The 15,774-nt window shown below is 40.4% G+C and overlaps 1 long non-coding RNA gene across 7 annotated transcripts; it reads right to left on the bottom strand.

The window, feature by feature from the left end:
• Nucleotides 1–1,515: 1,515 nt before the first annotated feature.
• On the bottom strand, nucleotides 1,516–14,871 carry LOC126619930 (uncharacterized). Of its 7 annotated transcripts, none has more exons than XR_007622184.1 (8): nucleotides 14,429–14,871; nucleotides 14,110–14,234; nucleotides 12,978–13,184; nucleotides 12,510–12,858; nucleotides 12,399–12,429; nucleotides 11,118–11,835; nucleotides 10,734–10,948; nucleotides 1,516–1,963 (listed from the first exon to the last, which is right to left on the bottom strand). It is a non-coding gene; the product is annotated as an uncharacterized LOC126619930 (long non-coding RNA). The 7 variants fall into 7 exon arrangements; XR_007622183.1 differs by having other exon boundaries at nucleotides 14,110–14,325; nucleotides 14,504–14,871; XR_007622182.1 differs by having other exon boundaries at nucleotides 1,516–2,042; nucleotides 14,504–14,871.
• Between the last annotated feature and the right edge of the window lie 903 nt (nucleotides 14,872–15,774).

Raw genomic sequence — 15,774 nt, 5'->3', positions numbered from 1 at the left:
ATTACCAAAGTGTGTATGAGTAATGGATGTGAAAGAACTTGATTTGAAGACTCGTGTAGCTAGTGAGTTGTAAAGGCACTATGGTGGTGCTTATATAGAGAAAAATTAAGAAAGAATACGTGTGAACGAAGGGTATAGTGGTAAACAAATTTTGTGGCAACATTTACGTGTTTAATTACTTGTTACCTCAATCATGGTGATGAATATAAGCTTGAAGTACTCCTTATATTTTAAAGGTATTGAAAAATTAGTCGGAACACAACTCAAATTATGATTTGTTTGTAATCAAGAATTATTTCTTTTTTATACAACGATACTCTATCTTAAATGGTAATAGATATTTTGGACAAGTCTTACAATTGATCGATCATAATAATTTAGTTTTGAATTCATCATGTAAAAGAGTCGAACCTATAGTCAGTACATTCCATTTACAAATGAAAGAAAGTATAACCATACTCCATTGTTGTGCAAAGTTATATATAAGCAACCATGTATTGAACAAAAAAAAATAAAAGCAACTATGTATTTTCCTTGATATATATTCTTGCTAGTAAATATATAGTGAGAATGATAATATTAGGGAGACTAAAATTTTAAACAAAATGATGTATTACTAATAAGATAAATACGTTAATCGATACTTAGTTAATAATTCAATTATCAACAATTACATAATTTAGTATACACAATTTGATTTAAAAATTAGGTCTCCTTAACATTACTCGAGTAAGAAACACATTACCCAATGTGCACCGAACTACAGAAGAAAATGCGCATATACGTGTGGTAGGAGTTGGGAGGAAGTTGGTTGGTCGTTGTGATGAAATTACTGCTTTTGGTATGTACCACTCTATTTTTTTTAATTACAATTAAGTCCCTTAATTACTCTTAAGCACAAAATCAAACTATCTAGCCCAATCACATAGATGATCCGTCCCTTACCACCTACGTGAAAGAGAAGGTACTTAATTATATAGATGATATTTTGAAGACCATATAATGTTTTAATTGATGGTTAATTTTTTTTAATATTAGGTTTTTTTTGTGTAACTTAAAGATGGAATTCAACCATTAAACGCCACATCATTTGGTCTACAAAATATAGTTCAAATAAATGGTCTCTTTAGCATCACCCTTTATAAAAACCCTAAGATAAGTTTCATTGCACCAACTAATCAATTACAAATACGGCGAAAAACAACCATTTTATTTTTGCCAATTCAATGCTACTAGAAATTGTTGCCCGCACGTTGCTGCGGGATTATAAATCAAATGGAAGATGGATAAGCTAATTCTAAATCATCAAATTTGCAGCTGCATTGCATGACAATTAATTGAAACCTTTTCTCCAAATTATTAAATAGCATTTAGCATAAACTAACTTGGAGTTCAAATGCAAGAATGCAAAGGAAGATCAATTGTTAAATTTCATAGATGTCAAACTTCATTTAGGAAACTGAAAATCATAAAGAATAAATTGATAAACAAACAAAGATAGTTCACAATCATAAATGTTAAATGTTGATAAAATATATAATACGATGATCTCTGTTTCTCTCATAATTATAGAATTTAAAGAACATACCAAATTAGTTTCCCAAAAAAATAAAAAAAATAAAAAGAACATACCAAATTACCAATCAAACCAATAAAATTTCCATTCCTTGGCTAATTTCAGAGAATGCTGAATCCAAACTCCATGAACCCCACACTGTCAACTGATTCCTTGCCAAAATTATCTTAGAGTAAGCATAGGCCAGAAGTAAACATGTTTATTACCTCCCCACAGCTACTTAAACATTTCTTCTCATTACATGTCCCAATATAGTTACACTCGCTACAACTTCCAGTTGAGGCCAAAACCATTGCCATTTATGCATACTTCAACTTTGCCATGATGCTCGTATCTAGAGCTGATGGTGAACCTTATTGCATAAAGAGCACAGTAGCTCCCGTTTACCTACAATAGATGAAAACCATATGGGAGAACTAAATAAACCTTTGGTTATAGCCTTCACTTGCTTACTGTTTCTGATGAGCTACAAAACACAACCAACAAAAGAAAATCAAAACAAATACCCAAAGAAGATTAAGCGTAATATTCCAATTATAACCATTTTTTTATTTCTGTATAAACACAAATAGATTAAGCTCTCAATCATTTAAAATGGAAGAGATGTGAAGGCAGTCAAAGAACTGAAAACTATCAATGTTTCAAACTAATATCTGTCACAAAATTGTTGCACTTGAACTACCCTAATAACACATCATGAACATCCTCCCTTGATTATCTGAAAAGATATGGTACCGATGAAAATATATTGCATCCTCTTAAATTGAAAGTGCAAACAATGAAGAATGCACACGAACAACACACAATTTCTTCGTCCCCTAAACCCAAAAACTGACCATTGCCATCTCTGACTTTTTAAACATTCAGGGAAAAATCAAAGCACAAACCATCAAAAGACCCACAACAACAACAACAACAAAGCCTTTTCCCACTAAGTGGGGTCGGCTATATGAATCCTAGAACGCCATTGCGCTCGGTTTTGTGTCATGTCCTCCGTTAGATCCAAGTACTCTAAATCTTTTCTTAGAGTCTCTTCCAAAGTTTTCCTAGGTCTTCCTCTACCCCTTTGGCCCTGAACCTCTGTCCCGTAGTCACATCTTCGAACCGGAGCGTCAGTCGGCCTTCTTTGCACATGTCCAAATCATCGGAGCCGATTTTCTCTCATCTTTCCTACAATTTCGGCTACTCCTACTTTACCTCGGATATCCTCATTCCCAATCTTATCCTTTCTCGTGTGCCCACACATCCCACGAAGCATCCTCATCTCCGCTACACCCATTTTGTGTACGTGTTGATGCTTCACCGCCCAACATTTTGTGCCATACAACATCGCTGGCCTTATTGCCGTCCTATAAAATTTTCCCTTGAGCTTCAGTGGCCTACGACGGTCACACAACACGCCGGATGCACTCTTACACTTCATCCATCCAGCTCGTATTCTATGGTTGAGATCTCCATCTAATTCTCCGTTCTCTTGCAAGATAGATCCTAGGTAGCGAAAACGGTCGCTTTTTGTGATCTTCGCTAGATTGCTCCGGTCATTAGTGTGGATAAGTATATAAATGGATAGAGATAGGAAAGCAAACACAAGATGTACGTGGTTCACCCAGATTGGCTACGTCCACGGAATAGAAGAGTTCTCATTAATTGTGAAGGGTTTACACAAGTACATAGGTTCAAGCTCTCCTTTAGTGAGTACAAGTGAATGATTTAGTACAAATGACATTAGGAAATATTGTGGGAGAATGATCTCGTAATCACGAAACTTCTAAGTATCGGAGTGTGGTGTCGTCTTGACTTGCCTTATCTGTCTCATAGGTAGATGTGGCATCTTCTCTGGAAGTACTCTTCCTCCATCCAGGGGTGGTATCTTTAACTGGTGGAGATGCACAAGGTAATGTATCAATTTCACTTGAAGCTTACTTGTAGTCTCAGGCTTGGTCAAGCGCGATACAAACCATGTAGTAGGAGTCCCCCAAGTCGCCGAGCTAGGGGGTCTGCTGAAAGAGGTGACAGACAAGGTAAGCAATCAGAGCTCCGACTGATTGTTCACCTTCTCCCCATCTTGCAGCAGCATGAAGGATAAAGAGAAGAAAAATGAGAAGAGATGATATGAGATACTTTTGCTTTTGAAGAAGTAACTTTCCACAGGCTTATTCTTGAACTGAGCTGGAGGGTTTTCTGGTTTCCTCCAGAGTATAAGGCCGACTGAAGAATTTGAGGGTCAAAACAAGTCCATCAAATCTAGAGTACGTTCCACCCTGCTGATATGGGATACTTTTGCTTTTGACAGAGTAATGGATGTATCGGCACGTGTGCTGTTACGCTTGTCTCCACATGCTTCCTTGTATCCTTCGCACTTGCCCTATCTGTTCCTCAAGCAGATGCGGAATCTTCCCTGGAAACATAAGATGTTGAAGATGAGTACTCGAGAGCAATGCCAGGTAAGTAATCAGGTAAGGGGTTCCAGGCAGTCAGTTCCTGGCTGGAAGCTTGATTCCAAGTGCTGACTGATTGCTCTCTTTCTCCTTGTCTTGCAGGTAAAAACAAGGCCAAAGGAAAAGGCAGGGAAAAAGCATGATATGGGATACTCTTGCTTTTAACCCTGATGATATGAGATATTCTTGCTCTAGTATAGCTTGTTTGCAGAGGTATTATCGGGGGGAAAGAAAGCTGAATATTTCGAAAGGCTTCGTTGGGAGTGCCCTCTCAGATATGATGAAGGGTTGAGCATTTTTGCAGGTCTGCCTGTCCGTTGGGGATGGAGGTCGACATATATAGGAGTCTCCCTAACAACAAGTAGTAATGCTATTCCTTTACCCTGCTTGGTCATAGCACGGTAGTGGGAGCTGCCAGTTTCACATGTTTTAACTCTGTCAGAGCACTTTGAAAAAGTGGTCTGTAGTATCTGGCTCTCGAGATTCGGAGAACGATGCCTCTTCGATTTTTGAGAAAGCAATCATGCTGGGGGTCTGGCTCTCGAGATTCGTAGAGCAGTGTCTCTTCGATTTTTGAGGAAGTAATCATGTTGGGAGTCTGGCTCTCGAGATTCGGAGGGCGGTGCCTCTTCGATTTTGGAGCAAGCAATCCTGTTGGGAGTGTTGTCTCGAATGTGAGTAAAGGTTGGGCATGTTTGCTAGTCTACCTTGCCACGAAGCACAAAGGTTGACACACAGGGACTTTCCAATTATCCAGCAATGGTACTGTTCCTTTACCCTCTCTTCGCTTTTGAGAAAGTAGTCATGTTGGGAGTCTGGCTCTCGAGATTCGGAGGACGGTGCCTCTTCGATTTTGGAGCAAGCAATCTTGTTGGGAGTGTTTTCTCGAAAGTGAGTAAAGGTTGGGCATGTTTGCTAGTCTACCTTGCCACGAAGCACAGAGGTTGACACACAGGGACTTTCCAATTATCCAGCAGTGGTACTGTTCCTTTACCCTTGTGGGTAATAATATGGTAGCTAGACCTTCAAAATTTATGTGTCTAAACTTTGTTAGTGCTGTTTCTTTGCTATTCTTTTACCTTTCTTGGTCAGAGCGATGTAGTGGGAGCTGCAAGCTTCACGTGCTCAACTTTGGCAGAGAACTTTGGCAAAGTTATCTGTGGTACCCATGAGCTATTGTTGCGTGTGGGAAGTGGGTGATTGAACAGTAAGATTCATGTGCTTTCTACTTCACCAGAAGTCTTCGACAGAATGCCCATAATTTCTGCAAAGCTGAGTGTGCGTGTGATAGGTGCTGACAAGGCTAGAAAAGTAGGTGCCTCTTCGATTTCTGAGATCGGCCCTCGTGGTTTCTGAGCAGCCCAGCTTTTGAGAAAGCGAGCGCCTCTTCGATTGATTCGGAGAACGATGCCTCATCGATTTTTGATAAAGCAATCATGCTGGGGGTCTGGCTCTCGAAGATTCGGGGAGCAGTGTCTCTTCGATTTTTGAGAAAGTAATCACGTTGGGAGTCTGGCTCTCGAGATTCGGAGGGCGGTGCCTCTTCGATTTTGGAGCAAGCAATCTTGTTAGGAGTGTTTTCTCGAATGTGAGTAAAGGTTGGGCATGTTTGCTAGTCTACCTTGCCACGAAGCACAGAGGTTGACACACAGGGACTTTCCAATTATCCAGCAATGGTACTGTTCCTTTACCCTCTCTTCGATTTTTAGGAAAGTAGTCATGTTGGGAGTCTGGCTCTCGAGATTCGGAGGACGGTGCCTCTTCGATTTTGGAGCAAGCAATCTTATTGGGAGTGTTTTCTCGAATGTGAGTAAAGGTTGGGCATGTTTGCTAGTCTACCTTGCCACGAAGCACAGAGGTTGACACACAGGGACTTTCCAATTATCCAGCAGTGGTACTGTTCCTTTACCCTTGTGGGTAATAATATGGTAGCTAGACCTTCAAAATTTATGGGTCTAAACTTTGTTAGTGTTGTTTCTTTGCTATTCTTTTACCCTTCTTGGTCAGAGCGATGTAGTGGGAGCTGCAAGCTTCACGTGCTCAACTTTGGCAGAGAACTTTGGCAAAGTTATCTGTGGTACCCATGAGCTATTGTTGCGTGTGGGAAGTGAGTGATTGAACAGTAAGATTCATGTGTTTTCTACTTCCCCAGAAGTCTTCGACAGAATGCCCATAATTTCTGCAAAGCTGAGTGTGCGTGTGACGGGTGCTGACAAGGCTGGAAAAGTAGGTGCCTCTTCGATTTCTGAGATCGGCCCTCGTGGTCTCTGGGGAGCCCAGCTTTTGAGAAAGCGAGCGCCTCTTCGATTTCTGAGATCGGCCTTCGTGGTCTTTGAGCAGCCCAACTTTTGAGAAAGCAAACGCCTCTTCGATTTCTGAGATCAACCCTCGTGATCTCTAAGCAGCCTAGCTTTTGAGAAAGCAAACGCCTCTTCGATTTCTGAGCAGGCGCCTCTTCGATTTCTGAAGCTCCGTCGAGTGCAGATTTTTATAGAGGCTGACATTAAGTTCCAAAGCACACTTGAATCTCCACCAGTAGAAGCTTCATTCTTGCACTTCTAAGATCTTGATTTGTCCGACCTCTTCTCTCTTCAACACCTTTGAAAATGTCTGGCCCCTCCGACCGTCGTTTTGACTTGAACCTTGTTGAAGAGGCAGCCCCGCCTTCTCCAGACAACATATGGCGCCCATCCTTCGTCTCCCCTACTGGTCCTCTTACCGTTGGGGATTCCGTGATGAAGAATGATATGACCGCTGCGGTGGTGGCCAGGAACCTTCTCACTCCCAAAGATAACAGACTACTTTCCAAACGGTCTGATGAGTTAGCTGTTAAGGATTCGCTGGCTCTCAGTGTTCAGTGTGCAGGTTCTGTGTCTAATATGGCCCAACGCCTATTTGCTCGAACCCGCCAAGTTGAATCCTTGGCGGCTGAAGTGATGAGTCTCAAACAGGAGATTAGAGGGCTCAAGCATGAGAATAAACAGTTGCACCGGCTCGCACATGACTATGCTACAAACATGAAGAGGAAGCTTGACCAGATGAAGGAAACTGATGGTCAGGTTTTACTTGATCATCAGAGATTTGTGGGTTTGTTCCAAAGGCATTTATTGCCTTCGTCTTCTGGGGCTGTACCGCGTAATGAAGCTCCGAATGATCAACCTCTGATGCCTCCTCCTTCTAGGGTTCTGTCCAGTACTGAGGCTCCAAATGATCCCCCTCCGGTGCCTTCTCTTTCTGGGGCTCTACCGACTGCTGAGACTTCTCCTAAGCAACCTTTGTGAAGGCTCCGTCTTGTGTGTTTATTTTGACTCATGTATATGTACATATTTGTAGCTGATCGGGGATATCAATAAATAAGCTTTCCTTCATTTCAACGTATTGTGTTAAATACACCAAAGCCTTCTTCGCTAAGTTCTTTGAATTTTCTTTTGTTGAAGCTTGTATGTTGAAGCTTTCTGAGTGGAGCATGTAGGTTGGGGTAGTGTTCCCTTAATTTCCCGAGTGAGGAAAACTTCTCGGTTGGAGACTTGGAAAATCCAAGTCACTGAGTGGGATCAGCTATATGAATCTTAGAACGCCATTGTGCTCGATCCTGTGTCATGTCCTTCATTAGATCCAAGTACTCTAAATCTTTTCTTAGAGTCTCTTCCAAAGTTTTCCTAGGTCTTCCTCTACCCCTTCGGCCCTGAACCTCTGTCCCATAGTCGCATCTTCTAATCGGAGCGTCAGTAGGCCTTCTTTGCACATGTCCAAACCACCGTAACCGATTTTCTCTCATCTTTCCTTCAATTTCGGCTACTCCTACTTTACCCCGGATATCCTCATTCCTAATCTTATCCTTTCTCGTGTGCCCACACATCCAACGAAGCATCCTCATCTCCGCTACACCCATTTTGTGTACGTGTTGATGTTTCACCGCCCAACATTCTGTGCCATACAGCATCGCCGGCCTTATTGCCGTCCTATAAAATTTTCCCTTGAGCTTCAATGGCATACGGCGGTCACACAACACGCCGGATGCACTCTTCCACTTCATCCATCCAGCTTGTATTCTATGGTTGAGATCTCCATCTAATTCTCCGTTCTTTTGCAAGATAGATCCTAGGTAACGAAAACGGTCGCTTTTTGGTATTTCTTGATCTCCGATCCTCACCCCTAACTCGTTTTGGCCTCCATTTGCACTGAACTTGCACTCCATATATTCTGTCTTTGATCGGCTTAGGCGAAGACCTTTAGATTCCAACACTTCTCTCCAAAGGTTAAGCTTTGCATTTACCCCTTCCTGAGTTTCATCTATCAACACTATATCGTCTGCGAAAAGCATACACCAAGGAATATCATCTTGAATATGTCCTGTTAACTCATCCATTACCAACGCAAAAAGGTAAGGACTTAAGGATGAGCCTTGATGTAATCCTACAGTTATGGGAAAGCTTTCGGTTTGTCCTTCATGAGTTCTTACGGCAGTCTTTGCTCCTTCATACATATCCTTTATAGCTTGGATATATGCTACTTGTACTCCTTTCTTCTCTAAAATCCTCCAAAGAATGTCTCTTGGGACCCTATCATACGCTTTTTCCAAATCTATAAAGACCATGTGTAAATCCTTTTTCCCATCTCTATATCTTTCCATCAATCTTCGTAAGAGATAGATTGCCTCCATGGTTGAGCGCCCTGGCATGAACCCGAATTGGTTGTCCGAAACCCGTGTCTCTTGCCTCAATCTATGCTCAATGACTCTCTCCCAGAGCTTCATTGTATGACTCATTAGCTTAATACCCCTATAGTTCATGCAATTTTGTACGTCGCCCTTATTCTTGTAGATAGGCACCAAAGTGCTCGTTCGCCACTCATTTGGCATCTTCTTCGTTTTCAAAATCCTATTGAAAAGGTCAGTGAGCCATGTTATACCTGTCTCTCCCAAAAGTTTCCACACTTCGATTGGTATATTGTCTGGGCCTATTGCTTTTTTATGCTTCATCTTCTTCAAAGCTACAACCACTTCTTCCTTCCGGATTCGACGATAAAAAGAGTAGTTTCTACACTCTTCTGAGTTACTTAACTCCCCTAAAGAATCACTCATTTCATGTCCTTCATTGAAAAGATTATGAAAATAACCTCTCCATCTGTCTTTAACCGCGTTCTCTGTAGCAAGAACCTTTCCATCCTCATCCTTGATGCACCTCACTTGGTTTAGGTCCCTTGTCTTCTTTTCCCTTGCTCTAGATAGTTTATAGATATCCAACTCTCCTTCTTTGGTATCTAGTCGTTTATACATATCGTCGTAAGCCGCTAACTTAGCTTCTCTGACAGCTTTTTTCGCCTCTTGCTTCGCTTTTCTATACCTTTCACCATTTTCATCGGTCCTCTCCTTGTATAAGGCTTTACAACATTCCTTCTTAGCCTTCACCTTTGTTTGTACCTCCTCATTCCACCACCAAGATTCCTTTTGGTGTGGGGCAAAGCCCTTGGACTCTCCTAATACCTCTTTTGCTACTTTTCGGATACAACTAGCCATGGAATCCCACATTTGGCTAGCTTCCCCCTCTCTATCCCACACACATTGGGTGATTACCTTCTCTTTGAAAATGACTTGTTTTTCTTCTTTTAGATTCCACCATCTAGTCCTTGGGCACTTCCAAGTCTTGTTCTTTTGTCTTACTCTTTTGATATGTACATCCATCACCAACAAGCGATGTTGATTAGCCACGCTCTCTCCTGGTATAACTTTGCAATCCTTACAAGTTATACGATCCCCTTTCCTCATTAGAAGAAAATCTATTTGTGTTTTTGACGACCCACTCTTGTAGGTGATCACATGTTCTTCTCTCTTCTTAAAGAAGGTGTTGGCTAAGAAAAGATCATATGCCATTGCAAAATCCAAGATAGCTTCCCCATCCTCGTTTCTCTCCCCAAAACCATGGCCACCATGAAAACCTCCATAGTTGCCTGTCTCCCTGCCCACGTGTCCATTTAAATCTCCTCCTATAAATAACTTCTCCGTCTGAGCAATTCCTTGCACCAAGTCTCCAAGATCTTCCCAAAATTTCTCCTTCGAACTCGTATCCAACCCTACTTGAGGTGCGTACGCACTAATCACATTGATAAGTTCTTGTCCTATTACAATCTTGATTGCCATGATTCTATCTCCTACCCTCTTGACATCTACAACATCTTGTACCAAGGTCTTGTCCACGATGATGCCAACACCGTTTCTCGTTCTATTTGTGCCCGAATACCAAAGTTTAAACCCTGAGTTTTCTAGATCCTTTGCCTTACTACCAACCCACTTAGTTTCTTGTAGGCACATAATATTTATCCTTCTCCTCACCATAACTTCCACTACTTCCATAGATTTTCCCGTTAAGGTTCCTATATTCCACGTTCCTAAACGCATTTTGCTCTCTTGAACTCTACCCTTCTGTCCTAGCTTCTTCACCCTCCCCCGTCTAATAGGATCAAAGTACTTCTTTTGTGTGTCCCGGGTAAAGTTGATAGGAGCATATGCTCCCAAACAACTTTGAGTGGAGTCGTTCGAAAAGAAGTTTCTATGGCCCCCTTGCTCATTTAACACTGCATCCGGGTGCCGATGGAGATACAGCGACCCTTGCTCACTTATCACTGTGCTCAGGCCACACAGCGCGCCACTTACGGGTGACGCCCTAGCTTTAGCGCGATTTTGTTCTGGATTCATTTTCATAAGTAGGTGCAGAAGGTACCTGTGGTGAAGAGGAATAGATGATGATGATCTAGGTTTTTTCAATTGGAAAGATTTGGAGCAAAGTTGCTTGTGAAGAAATCACGGAGGAAGAGATGATGAAGCAAAGATTGAAGAGCGTGAAGCAGAGATCGAAGAGAGATGGTGAAGCTGAGTGCAGGTTCTGAAGAAATCAAGAGATTTCTATAGCACAGCAGGGACAAAAATGCCATTTTACTGTATAATACACACAAAAACCTAAATTAACATAGTTTACAACTCTAGTTACACATAATTACAACAATGTTTCTAATTCTACTACTACATATATACAACCATACTCACAATCCTATTTACACACATACTAATCATCATTTAAAACTATGTTAAATGGGGGGAGTTTTACCTCAGTACAAAACTTGATAAAATTAAACAAATCCCCATGTCATTGGTTCTTCATTTTGACCCCTGCTTTTATAAACTGGGCTAAATGTTGCACATAGACCTTCGATTTCCACAGCAAAGAAGGGATTCTCCATCGTCACCATCATTGGTGTTCTCTTTCTGTTTTCCTTTGCCCAGATAATGGAAATTCCAATTTTGAAGCCATTTTCTCACACAAAATAACAAAAAAATAAATTTAAAAATTAGAGGAAAACAAAGAAAAGCATCTGAGAGAACAGTGATAGTGCTGATAAGAGTGTAGGGTGATAAGCAAAAATGCAAATCGTAAGAGTTTGGGAGAAACCGCTTGAGGGATACTGCAGATTGATCGTTGAGATTTGAGAAACCGAGCAAGCTGCAATTTGAGACAAACTGATTTGCATCAAATTTTTCGTTTTGCTACATGAAAGGGGCACCCAAAAATCCAAACTTGTCGATACGGCACAACTGAGGATGCAAACTTTATCCAACTGAGCAAGGGGCTTGATCTTGGAAAGACGGCCATAATAAACAACAATGTATTCACTTAAGTAGATGTGCTAAGACAGTGATTGGTGAACGTTATTTCCCAGCTGGGTTAGTATGGCTATTCCTTTCTATTGAAAAGGAGTCAGCTGTCTGCGTGAGTCACCACCTTTTGCTTTATGGCTAAAATTTTGAGGGATCAATAGTGCCTGGGCCTGAATCCCAAAATGAAAACATAACTCAACTAAGTATATATAAATTTAAACATATAAAGGGTAAGATCAACCACATCCCATAGGAGAACAATTAAACACCACTCTCTCAGTCTCGAGTACAACTGCACTTTGTGATTAATATGCTAAGAACTAATGTTCCTGTAGGTTTTTCATCACGAACAACATTTGCAATCTACTTTTCGATTTCAAACCATAATTATTCATTGCCCATTAAGAAATGACTATATTGCCCGGAAACTCTACTCATAGTTTATAAATCTGCAATTTTCAAAGCTTAACCTTAAACATGTATCATGCTGAAAAAAAAATCACGTAAGCATCTTAATTGGATTCCCTACAATTTGGTCCAGGTTGAATGGATTTTTCCTCCCATTATACCTTCGGAAATACAAATAATCATTGGAGACCAAGCAGCACACACTCATCATAAATAAAAGATAAGGAACCTTTGGTTCAGGATAAACATAATGCATACAGAAGAATAAAATTGACAGAAAACAGATCAATGCACAGAGAGATAGAGGCATAAAGAGAGAACTTACATCAGCTATGCTCTCAAATACATATGGTAATCTGCATGCAATGAAACATAATACTGAAACAGTTATAAATCAGCCTATTCAAACAAATCAAACGAAATGTATAACGACTACCTTAATTTCTGATTCTATGATTTTGCATTTGACTCCACCTCCACGTTTTTTGGTTGTCTCTTTTACTGAATTAAGTAATTGACTGAATTACTTAATTCAACTAAATTTAATCAGAGAGATGAAAGCTTCAGTATAAAGAGGTCGCACTTGGTGCGATGGCAAGTGCCTTCGCCCATGAGCAGTAGGTCTCGGGTTCGAGACTTGGGAGCAGCCTCTCCATAAATGGGGGTAAGGCTAGCCGACATTCACCTCTCCCAGACCCTGCGTAAAGCGGGAGCCTTGTGCACTGGGTACGACCTTTTTTTTTTTTTTTTAGATGAAAGCTTCAGTATAAAAAATATTTTATGACCTACACGCATAGCAAATCATCAGTAAACTCCAAGAACCTAATTGTATGATAAACACTCTAACATTAACTACCCAAGAATGATAAACATGCTTGTTGCCAAAAATGATAAACATGTTTACCTTGACTTCATTTTTAATGGCATATTTAATAAACTTTCCATCTGCATCAAAATAACCTTTTTCCCTCTCCTCTCGTTCAAGTTGAAAGGTTCTGTTTGAATCCCATCCACAACAAAGTCCTCCAAAAGATACCCTCAATCACTGGCTATCGCTTCCATTGATCCACTTAGCAGCAGTATCCAACAATCTCCTCAACTGAAAAAATTCCTGCCAATTTAGAAAAGAACTATTCCAAATTACGGACATACTCAATTAATTTAACCAAGAACATGCATGGCACCACCACTATTAAGAAGCATCAACATACAAAGACAAAAGTTTCTACAATCAATTGTTAAATTGCTACCAAAAATATGCATAGAAAGAATAAAAATGACCACAAAGATGGCAAAACAATTAACCACACATGTTGTTTATATGCCCATTGAGAGGAAAAAGCTTCTACAATTGAAAAAACGAATTTATATAAAACAGACATGTCACTTTATTCTAAGCTCACACACCATCTGAAAGAGCCTATTGTATCCATTCCAATTATACTTCTATGGATCATGTCCCTCTACTATTCCCCACCAGCAATCAATCATAAACGCCATCTACATTAACTGATTTCAATACCCTTAGCTTATTTAGTAGACCATCTGGATCAACCAGCTTACACTTCATATTAATGACACCTAACTGCCACCAAAATAAAAGCCATGATGAAGAGCACACAAATTTGAGACTTAGCTAAAAACAACCCTTGTGTACTAAGTAGAACTTGAACTCACCTGACATGGCAACCTCTAATGCAAGGTAGAGAGTAGAAAAGCTAACACATTGAAAAACAGAAAACCAACAATTTAACTTGCATTGTAAATAAATATTAGTAAAGTTATAGAACTCACTGGTAGTTTATTTGAAATGTTAGGAATATCTAGTGTATGCACAGGGTAGACGGTTCTTACAAAACTCGGAGCTTGAAAATAAAATAAAATAAAAATTGAAAAGAAATCAAAACTACTAAAAATTCCTACATTTCTTGATGACTATTTAGTAAGGGATCAAACAATCATGCCATCAAACAAATTATTTGAGGAAAAAAAAAAAGTGAACTAAATTTAAGTTGAATAGAGTGACAGTTGCTTACCCAGAAGCCCAAACCATATCCCAAAAAATCCACGCAGAAATCACCAAAGCTGAAAACCAAAGCTCCACTGGGATCATCCACACAACAACGAACACCGATCATCGCCACCAAGAAAAATTCGCAACCTGAGAACCAAAACCCACAAAGAAAATCTTAGGGATGGGTGAGAATTCCCGAGAAAAATTCAAACTTTTTCGGCAAAGATGGTGTTTTTCCCTGGAAAATAAAAACAGAGAAAAAAAGGAAAATAATCAATCTTTATGTTTCAAATAGAAAGAGAGTTGAGCTGTTGAAATAAATGAAAGTTGAGTTGATGTACCGATATGAAAGTTTTGAGGAACAGTGGCAAGAGAGATGAGGTTTGGGATGCCAAATAAAAACTCCAGGATCTTACCTGATGACAAATCGGTGAGAACGATTTTGGCAAAAAGGGTCGGAGAGGGTTTGAAGCTGGAATATGCTAATGCTGGAGTGAGACAAGACGATGTTGCAGTCCGGTTGTTGGCCAACAACCAAGATTGATTACGGCAGCCAGAGTCGTCGGAAGGCTAAATCTTTTCTGGGTTCAGATGATAGGTGAGACCAAGGAGATTCATATGAGATTTAAGTGTAAATCGAAAATAAGTTGGGAAATTGGGAGATGAGGTGAGGAGGGAGACGGGGAGAGCAGGAGCCGGGCAGAGGAAAGGTGGGTCGAGAGTCTAAAACGGTGGGGGAAGCATCTAGAGAACAGATGGGTCGAGATACTAAAACAGTGTGGGAAGGAAGAATTCAGAAATGAAATAAGGGTGCGTTGTTGCACCGGACTATTTCGGATTGTACTAGCTTCAAGACTAAGCTGCACTAACTTAGACTAGATTAATGTGGACTAGCTTAGTGAAGCGTTTGGTGCAATGTCGGACTAAGAAGCTGGATAATTATCTAACTCAAATATTATATTATTTTATCTATATTTATTAATATTTTATTATTAATTTATCATTTTATTTGTTACTAGAATCATATATCCGTCCGTAAAGGTCAATATCTTTTTTTATTTTTTCCTAAAATTATCTCTCTATAGCCCATTCATCTTTTCCTCCGTCATTCTCCCTCTCATCTCCCTCTTTTTATTTTGTTTCACCATTTTTTCAAAATATTCTTCCTCTCTCTCCATACTTCTCCCTATTTTCTTTCGGCTACTGTCTCCCCCCTCTCCCTTTTTTTCCTCCATCCGCTTATCCCTAACCTTTCCCTATTTTCCTTATGCAGAAGATTCACGCGGAGGATTCATCGGAGATCTCCACCCAGCACCTCCTCTGAATTTCTTGGAAAATCCCAGGGTTCTGTAGTGATTTTGCCTTTTTTTTTTTTGAATTTGTGTGGGGATTCGTAGATGCTTGAGCATTTGGTACACTTTCGGTCCCGACTTGCATCTAGGTCACGAGCGAACGCGGAGATCAACAACGAGCTTCTGGTGATGGTTGTCTAGTGGTGGTCTGGTGGTTGCAACCATGGTAATTTTGCTGAGAGAGAAGGAGAGTGTGAATTGAACGAAGAAGAAAGGAAGGGAATCAGTGGATTTTTTTCAGTTTTTGTTTGAGGTCTGGGTTTAGGCTTTTGGGTGGGATAGTAAAGGCCCAAGGGAGTGGACGAAGGTGCGAAAGAGAAGGGAATGGCGAAGGT

The sequence above is a fragment of the Malus sylvestris genome, chromosome 4 (genome assembly GCF_916048215.2).
Source record: "Malus sylvestris chromosome 4, drMalSylv7.2, whole genome shotgun sequence".
Taxonomy (NCBI): Eukaryota; Viridiplantae; Streptophyta; class Magnoliopsida; order Rosales; family Rosaceae; genus Malus; species Malus sylvestris.
The sequence above is the reverse complement of the archived record's forward strand: the minus strand, read 5'-3'. Positions and strand labels throughout refer to the sequence as shown.